At 49.3% G+C, this 13,042-nt stretch overlaps 1 protein-coding gene across 2 annotated transcripts in view; it reads right to left on the reverse strand.

Annotated features, from left to right (window-relative positions):
* The window catches only part of AGPAT3 (1-acylglycerol-3-phosphate O-acyltransferase 3), a 128,895-nt gene that overhangs the window by 78,824 nt on the left and 37,029 nt on the right, over positions 1–13,042 (reverse strand). For both annotated transcript variants that reach the window (XM_075542231.1, XM_075542232.1), the window contains exon 2: positions 7,892–7,953. The gene's annotated coding sequence lies outside the window, so the exon portion shown is untranslated. The remainder of the gene's footprint in view (positions 1–7,891; positions 7,954–13,042) is intronic.

Here is a 13,042-nt window from a genome sequence, read left to right on the forward strand (position 1 = left end):
ATAAGCAAACAAAATCCCCAACAATGAAGATGAGACAAAGCAATGACCTCAGCAGAAAAGAAAGCAGACAATACTAAAACTGAGACAACTTTACAACGGGTCAAAAGGGAGACCCTCCTAGTCGGCGGCCATAATCGACTTGGCCGTGCTCACTGCCTGATCACAGGCTATTCACAGGCCTCCACTGTGGTCAGGGGGCGTTCACCAGAGGCGCAATCCACGTGAGGACCTTGCAAGTGGAGTTTGGGCTTCTACTCTCATCCGTAGCCTTCTGCACACCGGGTGTTCTCGATTTAAGTTGTCCGATTCCGTCATTCACCGTCCTTGGACCACGCAGGCTGGTGTGCTCCCTCAGCGTGGACTTAATGGCCATCTCGCTTGGAGGGCTGCTTGGTGTAGGACAAGCTTTTCAGTCCTCAGTCGCTATTGAAGACCCCAGGCACGGTTCAGCATCGCTTCAAAGGTTTGCGGGCCACCTGAATGTTTGCTGGTATGCTGTTCATTCACGTTCTCGACCCATTGAAAGTTGGACTATTAGTCTCCTTCTTGTTGATGTGCTGGCATTTTCTATACACTTCAGAGATCCATCCCTTATCCAACAGGTCATTGCCAACATGCTGGCTTGGGATTTTCCCTAGTTCAGAAGACTGGAATATTCTATATATGGATACCATTGGGCACATTAAAATTCCCAGAATTCCCATTTAGAAGTCAACAGAGTTTTCAGACTTAGCTGTTAACTTAGACTTGGATGGGAGTAAAACTAACTATGTAAGGCTAAGCAAACAACAATTTCTTATAAAGTTGTTACTTTAATATTACTGCTGTCTAATGTTTAATTGTCAATGTATAAGAAACCATTTTCTCTTTTCCTAATTAGTCTAGATTTTTATTTGAATGGAATAATCACTTAACTTCTATTTTTATAGTTCAAATAAAATTAGAAGAGAAAGAACACCAACCAAAATTCTGACTAAATATATCTAAATTATTTGACCCATCTGCTCAAAGAAACAAACACTGAAATGACCAGGATGACAGACGCGGTTGTTCACAATGGAATGACTTTCTTTTGCATTTGTGGTCCCAGACTGAGATCAGACAGAGACGATTCTCTTCTGCCACTTCCCCTTCGTCCTTGCTGGGCAGCACTGTGGTAAAGTTGCTTGTCGATACAAAGTTCTTTCTGGTACACAGACAAGTGTCACTGGTTTGTTTCTCTAGACAACCCAGCTTAACACAATTACAGAAACAAACAGGTGAAAACACACAGTGGCTGACTACCCTCTAATCGTTAATCTGATGGACGGCATCTGGGGCCACGCAAAGCAAGCACTCTTCTACCACTGGTTGGCAAAGTTTTATGGAAATCCTTGATCAAAAGGTAGGAATAATCAAGGAACACTCGAACATTTTCAGGACTGAGGCTTCTGAATGAAGCATGGTCAGACCACATTTTGCCATGACATAATTTTGTGACCTTGCCTGCTTATCGGAAGTTACTTCTACTTTACAAACTCTTGGAGCACATGTCTCAGACGTCAAGATGTACCTAGACCTGCCTGCAGCAGGTGTCAAGATGTACTATCGAGATTTGTGTGTGTGTGCGCATGCATGTGTGTGTGTTTCAATGTTCCAGGAGATGTGCAGATAGCTTGTACGTAGCCAGTCTACCTCTTCAAACTTTCCTCCACAATTTACTTTCAGTTACCAATGAGAACTTTTTGTAAGCAACTTTAAGCACATATCAGGCAACTGCAGTACTGTTTGAGCTGTGTTTCCCAACTGCGTCTAACCCCCATACACGCCCACAATTGAAGAGCCCATGAAGTGCCTAGTGGACTGGTTTCACTTTGTGTTCTCTTCATTTCAAACTGTGCTTTATTCAATTCCCACAATAACTTTGTACCTATACACAGGTATAGATAAGAGATGGAAGCACAGGGAATCCGGGACCGATAAATCCCTCAGGGCCAATAATGAGAGTAGAAATACCAGGAGAGGAAGGGGAAGGTGGGGGAGAAAGGGGAAACCAATGACAATGATCTACATATAACCCCCTCCCTGGAGGACGGACAACAGAAAAGTGGGTGAAGGGAGACATCAGTCAGTGTAAGACATGAAAAAAAAAAATTATCAAGGGTTCATGAGGGAGGGAGGAAAAAAAGGTGGAGCTGATTCCAAGGGCTCAAGTAGAAAGAACATGTTTTGAAAATGATGATAGCAAGATGTACAAATGTGCTCGCCACAATGGATGTATGTATGGATCATGATAAGAGAGGTAAGAGCCCCCAATGACTACAATAAATAAATAAATTTCAATAAAGAAATAATTTTTTGAAAATTAAAAAATAAAAGTAAAAAGATAATAATGAAAACTGAGAGGGAGATTTGCTAAAGTGTTTTTTTTAAGTCACTGATGTCATTAAACTTTTTTCCTGCTTCAGAAAATTTAAGTATTTTTCATTTAAATATTTTTACATTTCCTCAGCATTAATTTTGAATACAGTACATATCAGTAGCAGTGGGTCTCAACCCAGTATGAATGATATATGGACTAGATCCCGGGTAGCATCATTGGCCTCTCTTTCTGCTCCATGTATTAGCACCCACCACCCCCAGTACATCAACCCAATGCAGCTCCACACATTGCCACACATCTCTGTGGGGTAAACTCACCCCTGGTGTGAACTGTCAACCACCAGACATAATTCACAGAAACAAAAGTGCTTTGGGCCCCTCAATATATGTTTTCTAAATATAAAGCGACTAAACAGTTGAGAATCACTGTTCTTTCCTTTGAAATATGAATGTAACAAATTTCCAATAAAACCTTAGCCAACAGAATCAACACTGCTAATAATACTTCATGACCAACTGGTTTGGTCATTCCATTCAAGGTTGGATTGATATCAGGAAGTCTGTTATTAAAATACATTGTATTTCTTTTATGAAAATGTTGGGCAGGCAGTTACACAAAAATCAATTCCACTTCCTGATTAAGAAAAATAAAAAAGACACAAAATATGAGGTAAGTTAAAATATAAGAAATCCCAGTGGTGACGGGGTAGAAGTACTTGGCTATTCAGAATCAACTTGACAGTTGTGGGTTTTGTTTAGAAGGTCACACACTCCGTTCCCTGAAAGTGGTAATGTCTCAGCATTTTACCTAAAGAAAAATTCTGAAGAGCATTCCCACAATCAGAACAAAGTAAAACTGCCTACTATTTAACAAGTAAGATTCAGTGAGACAATCTTGACCATGAGTATAAACAGAATGCTCACAATAACAATCTAGTAGCAAATTGATTGTAGCTATACTCCTGTGTTTACAAAAAACAAACAGAAAATCATGACTGATTTTGGTTTGCTCCAGGAACAAAGGGAATAGGCAATGTGGAAAATTAAATAACATTATTAAAAATAATGGATAAGAGATAAAAGCAACAATATTGCTTCAGTAGCCTCAGGAAAAGCAGATGACAAAATTCAACACTCATAATTTTTGCAGGAGGACATCTATTGCTCACATACTGCAAGTCTTAGTCGTCAGAGTAAACCAAGTAAAGAAATAAGGACTAAAAAGAAGAAAACACATTTTTGTCATCTGTACAGGGTATAATTATCTACAAAGAAAATCCAAGAAATTCTTGAGCCAAGGTATTAGAAATAATAAGAATTCGATAGGTAGCTGAGTAGGATTTTAATAACATTCCACACTTACTGGTTCCCTTCCCTTCTCAGAAGTCAACTTCTCTCCTTGGAAGAAAATCATTTTCACTTTGGAGGGACAAGAAGGAGAAAAAAAGCTACACTGTCAAGGTGAACCCGGGACATTATAAAGCCCCAACGCAAGCCATGGCTATTGAGTGGATCTTGACTCACAGGTACTTGATAAAGTCGTTCAACAGCCTTACCTTTCTCCCTCTGACCAGCAGGTGGGTTTGAACTGCGACATATGTCAAAACCCTGTAGGCCCATAGAGTAACCCGGGGACTGAACTTAGTTAGCAACAATGTCTCAAATGGTTTCATCAATGGTAACAAATGTCTCACAGAAATGCAAGCCTTAATAACAGGAGAAACTGTGGGAATGAGACAAGGGCGAACTTGGTGGTTTCAGCACAATGCCTCTGTAAATTTAAAACCCGTCCTAAAAAGCAGAGCCTATTTCAAACAAATAAACAAAAACTATGCCTACAGGATAAAAAAAATGTTATAAGGGCATGACATTCACGAGCCAGCCCTTCTAGCACTTGCTACAAAATCACCCCCCCCAAAACAAACAAACAAACAAACTTCAGCTTGCTGCTTGTTCCCATTTGAGGACTGGACTGAATGGTCACCCAGGTGCCCTCCAGCCTGTCCCTGAGGACCCCAAGTGGTGCCCCCTAACCTCAGTTCACATACAGAAGATGCCTGAAAAATTGAAGCAGTGCCGAGAGGCTCATCGGTGACAACTGGTGAGGTAAGTCACCGTTGCCAGTTGCCTGTGAGCTGACAGACTGGTGGTGACCCCATTGGAGTCAGAGCAGAACTTTGCTCTACAGGGTTTTCAGGGGACGGCTTTGCATGCCCACAGGGCATTCTTCCAACCTGCCAACCTTTGGGTGCGCAGCGGAGCCCTTCACAGAGGACTGGGTTTCTGCTCGGATACTACTGTTTCCACCACTTTACCTGCTTCAACTAGAATGCTCCTATCACGTGGGGCCACCCCAACATGCCCAAGCATGGCCGTGCTCCGCTGCAAGAGCTCAACAAGTCCCTCCTCCTTTTAATTGTATTCACTCAGAGGTCGGGTCTGAAAGACAGGACCCGCAGTCAGGGAACCCTGCCCTCTGCTCACGGGGCGGTAGGAGGCTCCATCTGGGGAGCTCACAAAGCTCCACATGGGTCCTGACCGGAGGAGCACTGGTGAGCTGGTCAGGCAGCAGCCGGTCCTTGCAGGAAAAAGGAGTCGTGGCTATTGGAAGTCACCCGGAACCCTCTGCAAACGTATCAAGAGCACAAACTGGCGAGACGGACGTAGAGTGGGCACCACACCAAGACGGGGTTTGGCTTTCTACGGGGTTGGCTCCAGGGAGGGTGGTCTCACCTAGATATCAGTGCTGGTCAAGGTCACAGATCAGCTCTCCTCTGAGAGGGAGCTTCCAATGTCACTTGGCCAGGCAGCCTTTGACCCCAGGCCTTTACACGGGGTAAGGATGCCAGACCCATGATGCTTTCTGCACCACCCAGACCTCAGGCAGCGCAGCGACCTTCAGGGGAGGTACTCTCAGACCATCTCTCAGTCACGTTTTACAGCAGGCACGCCCCCAAAGCGGGGTGAGGCAGGGATCAGGGGGCAGTCTGTGTGGAGAGGCGTCAAGTTCAGATGAGAAGAAATCGTGTTGTACAGGGGAGGGGCCTAACATGGCAGGTAAGCACCTCTGTGGACACGCTCTTACATGCACGTCCAGGAGTGGTGAGTGTGTGGGTGCCCCCATGAGCAGGAGGAGGTGGTTCTTGGATTTCAGCCGTTGACCAGGCCTGGCTCTCTGCTTCGTTTGCGTGAGCAGGCATTACACGTACAACAAAGACGTACACATACACAGCTGAAACACACACCAGGTTCCTCGCGGTTTCAACAGACCAATTATCCTGAACACTGATACGGCTTTTTTAAGATACCTGCTGGGCCTGTTGGGCATGTGCCTCCACTAGAGACAACCTGGCGGTCAAAGTTGGAGCCCTTTGCCCAGACGCTCCTACTGTCTCCATCAGAGAGAGTGCGTGCATGGCTGCTTCCGGGCCACCCCAGACACCCGACGGCACTGGTACCTTTCCAGTCTGCCACGTCGCCGGGGCTTCCTGTCCAGGCAGGGCCTCTGCATGGGGCCCACGGGGGCTGCCGGCCATCGGTACCCAGTGCCACGGAACTGCTAACAGGAGGCTCCCTTCACTCTCCTCAGGGCACACATTGGCAGGGTAGATGCCCCTTCTGTGGAGATGCAAGTTTCAGCAGAGCTCCCAGACAGAGACAAACCAGGAAGAAAATCAGGTGAGCTCCTGGCAAACATCCACCAGGGAGAAACCTCTGGGCCGGGGTTCCATCTGCAAAGGGTCTTGGGATGGCCAAGGACCAGAGAGTGGACGAAGGGCACTCACTGCCCACTATCCCACACTAACTTCCATCTGAGGAGCCTGTGGGACAGGGCAGGGTGGAGCCCCGTTCTGGAGCACTGGTCCAGCAAACCTGGTGGGAAATGGGGGTGGGAGATGGAGATGCCTGAGCCTCTCTGCCCTGAATGTCTCTCAACAGCGGCCAGAGGATCAGAGGCAGAGGGGTGCCCCGCGGGATTAGCATTAGGAGGAAAGATACCATGTATTTAGTGCAGAACAGGAGCGCGCTGCAATTTAACAGTTGAAAACATAAGCAGACTATTAAATCAATAATGAGCAAAAAAGCAAATAAGCTTTTGTTGACACAGAAAGATTAGCGATGAGATGCTCAGGGCACCAGCTAGCCGAGACTAGCCGTGTAGATCCTACTTATGCCACCAATTATCAAATAAGAAGGCATAATGAAATACTTAACTCTAAGGGCACACCAGACAGTCATTTTAATTTGAAAACCGAGGCGGCATGGAGGGTCCCGTGCATATATTTAAGGGGCATTATTTCACACGGCACGCAGAGCTAGGGATGTAGAAAGAAAATTGGCGTGGCTGGCTGCATCAGCCCTACTCAGATGCCGCAATATGGCTTAGATCAGGATGGGTGCTGGCCAACTCCACCTGTTGATGGTCTCCCCAAGTCACAGTGAGGCCATGTGTGAGGGTACAGCTGGCCCCTCCTGGGGGAACAGAGACCAGGCCTTCCTTTGAGGCCTCTGGTGGACTCTAATCTTCGCTACTGCAGACACCTAGGGGCTACGACCTGCAAGAACTGGGACCATGGTGGGTGGGCTCACTCTCTGCTGACAGTGATGTCTCCAGTCCAAGGCCCAGGTCACGTATGGAGGCCTGACTTAGGGATCAGGAACGTAGAGCTGGGACACTACACACTGCAGACCCCCAGGGTGGGTGGTACAACAGAGCCAGGTGGTCAGCATGGCTTTAAACCAAGGCCACCTTGCTCGCCCCAGACAGGAAGGATGGTCCAGGTTTCTGGGGGTCACTCTGGGGGACAGGTTCTCTCAGCCAGATGAACGAAGTTCATCCAATTCCATGCTCTCCCTGAGGCAGGCTACCGCAGGCTCCTCGGGAGCCCCCTGAAGGTGCGGGCACACTGGTACGCACATGGACTCCATGCTGTTCTGGCAATGGGGGGCAAGTGCAGGCCGGAGTCCTGGGCAGACATCCGTCCGTCCATCTGCAGGGGCTGAGCAGCTTTTGGAGCAGCGGCCGCATGCAGCCCGGCCCTGCAGCCCAGCAGCACTGAACTCACCCCGAGGGGCTCCACTGGGAGGGAGCGGCAAGGTCAAGATGGTGTCTGCGCATTTGGGGGGAGTTTGAGCAAATGGAAATAAGTATCCCTTGGTCCTTTAGGAAATGTCAAAAGGCGTACCCTTAAAAAATGAATCAGCAACATATTAAGGCCCCGCTGTGCCCAAGGCCAACAGCCTTATCATATCATGTAAGGGGCCAAGTAGTCTGGGAGATGGAACAGAGGCAGGGCCCAGCTATGCACAGGGGAGGGATCCCCAAGGCCAGGCTGCAGTCAAGATACACACACACACACACAGGGGAGGGAGGTATCTCCAAGGTCAGGCTACAGTCAAGAGATACACACACACACACACACACACACACACGAGGGAGAGATCCCCAAGACCAGGCTGCAGGCAGGACACACACACATACACACACACACACACCCCATCCCCCAGCAGCCAGGTGACCGTGACTTACCAAGGCACAAGGTTAGCAGAGCCAGCGGGGCAGGTGTCAGGGCAGGCGTCCCACTCGAGGGCCTGGAAGCAGAGACACAGCTGTCAGTGCCATCCCGCAGAGCCGGAGGGCGGCCAGGGGTGGAGCAGGGCTGGGATGAGGCCGCTGTTTTGGAAGCAGGAAGGCCGAAGCAGGGAGGCTGATTTACTCTGGACTCAGCCACCTGATTAGCCTCAGCAAACAGGGGACCCAGCCTGTCAGGGGGAGCCTTCCGCAGGGCCATCGCTGTCCACTGCCTGAGAAAGAGCCCGGCAGATGGTGGCAGGGTCCAGTGAACCCAGAGAGGCAGAGCTCCGGAGGGAGGGATGTGGCGGGCTCCTTCCTCCCTTGGCCTCTGCCTGTCTCCTCATGTGCACTCATTCCTTCCCTCAGCCAGTGCAAACCCAGGCCTGCCTGCCCATCCTCCAGAGCACTGGGTCTCAACCTGTGGGTCGTGACCCCTTTGGGGGTTCAAATGACCTTTTCACAGGGTTCGCCTGATTTGTAACAGTAGCAAAATGACAGTGATGAAGTAGCAACGAAAATCATGTTATGGTTGGGGCATGAGGAAGGTTGAGAACCACTGCCCTGAGCTTTAAATCCATGGGACAAAGGCAGGCCCGGTGACTGTCTTGGATCTCTGTCTGAAACATGTCAGAGGGTGGAGGTTATGGGCACGGGGGAGGCTTCACAGCTTAGCATGCCCTTGGTTAGGGTTGGGAGGTTTCTGGCAAACAAAACCAAACTGTTCCAAACCAAAGCTGGTGGGCCGCACATACCACTGACTATGCTCAGTGACAGGCAGACCTTTCTGTTTACAGCCTGCATCATTCATCCCAGTCACTCGCTCCTTCTCCCCGCACGCATGGACTGCGGATGGACAAGCCTGAGCGCCCTGCCCTGAGTCTTGCCCAGGGCACAGTGCTGGCAGGGGGTCAGGAGACCATCAAGACAGATGCCGGAGGCCGGCACAGCTGCATTTTCCAGGAACTCCTTGGTGAAGAAACCCCCCCCCCCACCCACCCTGCGGAGGCTCCTCAGAAAAGGCTGGGGACGGCAAACAAGTGACAGGAGGACTCAGGGTGTGCCCAGCGCACAAACAGGCACACCCATGCACAGTGGCTAACGCACCGGGCAACTAACCAAAAGGTAGGCACGTTGAGCCCCCAGCCCTTCTGTGGGAGAAAGGCATGGCGGGCAGCCTTCTCCGGCATCACCCGCAGCCCTGGAAACCCCATGGGGCAGCTACCCTCTGTCCTGAAGGGTCGCCCTGCACCACACTGGGACTGCGGTGCCTTTTGTGCTTCCGGACCCGCAGAGCCAGTGTCCTCGCCTCCGGCTCTTACTGTGGGGGGAAAAAAGCAAGCACGGGTCTAATTGAAAACTTGGTAACTCTCTCACCCCCCCCCTGGGGTCAGCTGCCACTCCTAATTAAGTCTTACAGAGCTCAGTGCTGTGGACACTGAGCCTCCTCCTCCCCCTGCTGCAGTGGGCCTGTGGGGGCAGCGACTCCACAGGATTGCCTGTCTTTCCAGCTCCTCCTCCTGGAAGCCCAGGGCTGCCTCCCGGTCCCCAGGGCAGAAGGCACACGTATGGAGAGGGATGTAACAGGGGCACCAGTGAAGTGGGACGTGACAAATGGAGAGAGTACAATACGGTCAGCTAATGCAGACGCTTGGTGGCGGCGGCGGTGGTGTTTTCTCTCTACTCCAGTGCCTCGAGCACTGTTTACTGTTTTCAGTCGAGGGTCTTTTCTAGCGACTCCCCCTTCTCTTCATGGCCACTCTCTTCTCAGGGTCCAGGGTCAAACCAAGTCAGCTAGGACATGTGACCAGCCCACAAGTCACAGGGTGGGACGGTGCTCCAGGGGGGCTTCTTGGCCATCAACCTCATGGAAACCAGTTGCCAGGTCTTTGCTCCACCATGCCATGGGGTGGATTTGAACTGCCAACCTCAGGCATGGATAACCTGTCTCCCTCAGGTTGGGCTGGTTCGCCATGTGAATACTCTGGGACACAGTCACCAAGGTTTCCTCAGGTTGTTCTTCATTTCTTCAGTTATGAGAGGCCTTTGGATAGTCTAGATACGACTCCATTATCAGGTACATGTGCTACCAAGTTTGTTTCCACGTCTACGACATGCTCTTTTCATTTTACCAGAGTCTTCTGAGGAGCAAAAGTTTACATTTTTGACAGTCTAATTTTCAACTGTTCTCTTATGAGGGTGTGTAACATATCATACATATAATTATTGTGTGTATGTGTGTGTCTTTAAAAGATGTTCGTCTCCCATGGGGAACGTAGATGACTTTCTGTAAGGTTTGGGCTGGGGTATCGATCTCTGGGATCTCATTGGAGTAAACCCTGGGCTGTGGTGTAAGTTGGGACCTAGGTGTCTGCGGCTGTGAGTAAAGTCCTTCTGCATCACGCAGTGGTCCTGCTGATCCCACATGCACACCAGGGCCACGCTGCGAGGTTCAGTGGGACATCATTCAGCATCCCCCTTCCAGTCCTGGTTTGGCTCCTTCGGACTACTTTTTGTTTCCTAATCTTGAGACATCTTGAAAGGGGGCTATTTCTCTTCCATTGATAATGTAAAAAAGATTCGCTGGCCTGTTTAAAATTCCCCGGACCCTCGGCTCTTTAGGGATGAACTAAATGGCTGGAAGCATTGCTGACAAGAGCATCTTGAACTTGGTGGAGGTTATGGCCAGCAAGAAGGTGTAGATACTTCATTTTCATATTTTAATTCCATTTCCCACAGGTTTTTTTTAAAGGCCTTCACACACCACAATAAAGCTGCTATTTTAAAATTTAGGGCTTTAAAAATACAATTGGTGTAGGATAATATATATAGCAAGAAGTCACCATGCCTTCAAACAAAATGAACAAGACTGACAAGTACTTCCTAGACTGCTGGATGAAATCAGGATGGAGCCGGTTCAACTCCAGGCTCCCTCATTCACCAGCACGTGACCCCCCCCCCCATAAAGCGACATCCAGTCTCTGAGCCCCATGTAAAGGTGAAGAAGACCAACTTCTCCCTTGCAAGGCCATGACCTTGCCAGGGACCAGGAAGCACAAATGACAGGCCCCAGCCTGACCTTCACACACAGCAGGTTTGACCACTCACACAGTATCATGCAGTATAACAAATGCCAACATTCATTACACTGCTGCTTAATGAGTGGCTTGGGGTAGTAAGCTCCATCTACAAACTTTTTTTTTTTAACTACTGGATATTTCAAACATTAAATACATCGAATTCAGAAGTGAAAAGATTACACTAGGGAAAGGTGAACAGGAAGAGCTTGAATTTTTACTATAAAGTTCTAACCCCTAACCCTTGCGAGGAAATCCAATACATAAAGGTCGCAACTTAGATAAATAAATTACAAGGTAGCCATATCACAGGAGTATTTTCCAAAGGACTTCCATTAAATAATGCATCGTCACTGATCCATTTCATATGAGAGTTCAAGGTTCCTTTTCAGGAGTAACTCTGCAGAACCTTTCTTTTTAGAAACGAGGTGGCCTGCTTTATTCAGAACCCTACTGCTGACAACAACGATGAACACAACACGCTTCCTCAAAGGGAGCTGACCAAGCAGCAAGGAATGTTAGAGCCACTGGTGGTGGGGGGGTGGTGGTGGTGGTGGTGGTGGTGGTGGTGGTGGTGGTGGTGGTGGTGGTGTGTGTGTGTGTGTTGTTGACTTGTATCCCAGAAAGGTAAGTTCAAGTCTCAACTACCTGTGGATCTGGCTTCGTTTGGAGGCAGGGCCCTTGGGGTGCATTTAGTTAGAAGGAGGGTCACACTGCAGCCTGGTGAATCTATGGGAAAGGAAGAGGCACGTGCAGAGAGACACAGCCAAGGTGCCCTGTGAAGTCAGTGGCAGAGATGGCGGAGGGAGAGAGACTCAGACCAGGTCCTCCCATGGAGCCTCAGGAGGGTTAGCATCTAGTTTTGGATTCTGAGCTCCACACACTGTGAATGACAAGACCTTTCTGTTGTTTTCAAGCACCCAGGGTGTGGCCCTCTGTCACGATTGCCTCAAGACACAAGCACAGCCCCATCCCCCAAGTGCTGAGTCTCAAAGTGATCAGCATTCTTCCCACAAAGTCCCCAGAATAAAGGAAAACCTGGATGAGTGCACATCTGTCTCCCACTCCAAGAAGACTGAAGAGAATCACCTTGGCACAAAGTCACACAGGGTGAGCTATGGAGGCACAGTGGTTCCACGTTGGTTCCACAGCTAGGTGGTCAGGAGTTCAAGCCCACCAGCCGCTCCTTGGGAGAAAGACGAGACTTACCATACCCGTATAGAGTTACTGTCTCAGAGACGTAACAGGCCTGGTGTGCCCTGTTCTGTGGGTCACTAAGAGTCGGCATCGGCTCGATGGCAGTAAGTTTGGTTTGGTTTTGATGAAGCAGGGCAGGGGAGAGGAGTGGGGTGTCCATGAGTGGTCACCCGAGGCAGCTCTCATATAAACTCATGGCTCACACTCACATCACTTTGGGGGCTTGGAAAAATAAAACGAAACTCCATTGATGGATTTAGTGTAACATTACCCAAGACTGATAGTTCTCGAGGGGCCTGGCCGAAGAAAACATGCACCATCCCTGGGGAAAGGCGCCTCCATCTGGGCCCTCAAGGAATTCCCAGCAATGAATGGCAATTCCGGGAGGGGGAAGATCTCAGGTAGGCAAGCACGGCCCCGAGTGCAAGGGCCCAATAGCAGACCCACGGCTGCACAGATTTCAAACACTGGGCTCTCCTGGCTCCAGAGAGTCAGAGGAGACGCCTGAGATCACCGTTTCCAGGGAGCTGGGAACCATAAAAGGATCTGAGACATTCCTCTGCCACACACTGGACTCCACCTAGCAGTGACCCTATAGGATAGACTGGCACTTCCCCTGAGGGTCTCCAGAGCGGCACAGCTTTACAGAAGCAGACTGACACAACGTCCTCCCACAGAAGCACCTAGCAGGTCCAAAGTCATGACCCCCTGCTCAGCAGCCATCCAGGATGACAAAAGGAACTAGAGAATTAATAAAGGGCGAGCGGTTTGGGGCGCGCGCGGGGGGGGGGGGGATTCTGCATATAAAAAATAAAATAAATGAACTTAAAAAATA

Source organism: Tenrec ecaudatus, chromosome 2 (genome assembly GCF_050624435.1).
Source record: "Tenrec ecaudatus isolate mTenEca1 chromosome 2, mTenEca1.hap1, whole genome shotgun sequence".
Lineage (NCBI taxonomy): Eukaryota > Metazoa > Chordata > Mammalia > Afrosoricida > Tenrecidae > Tenrec > Tenrec ecaudatus.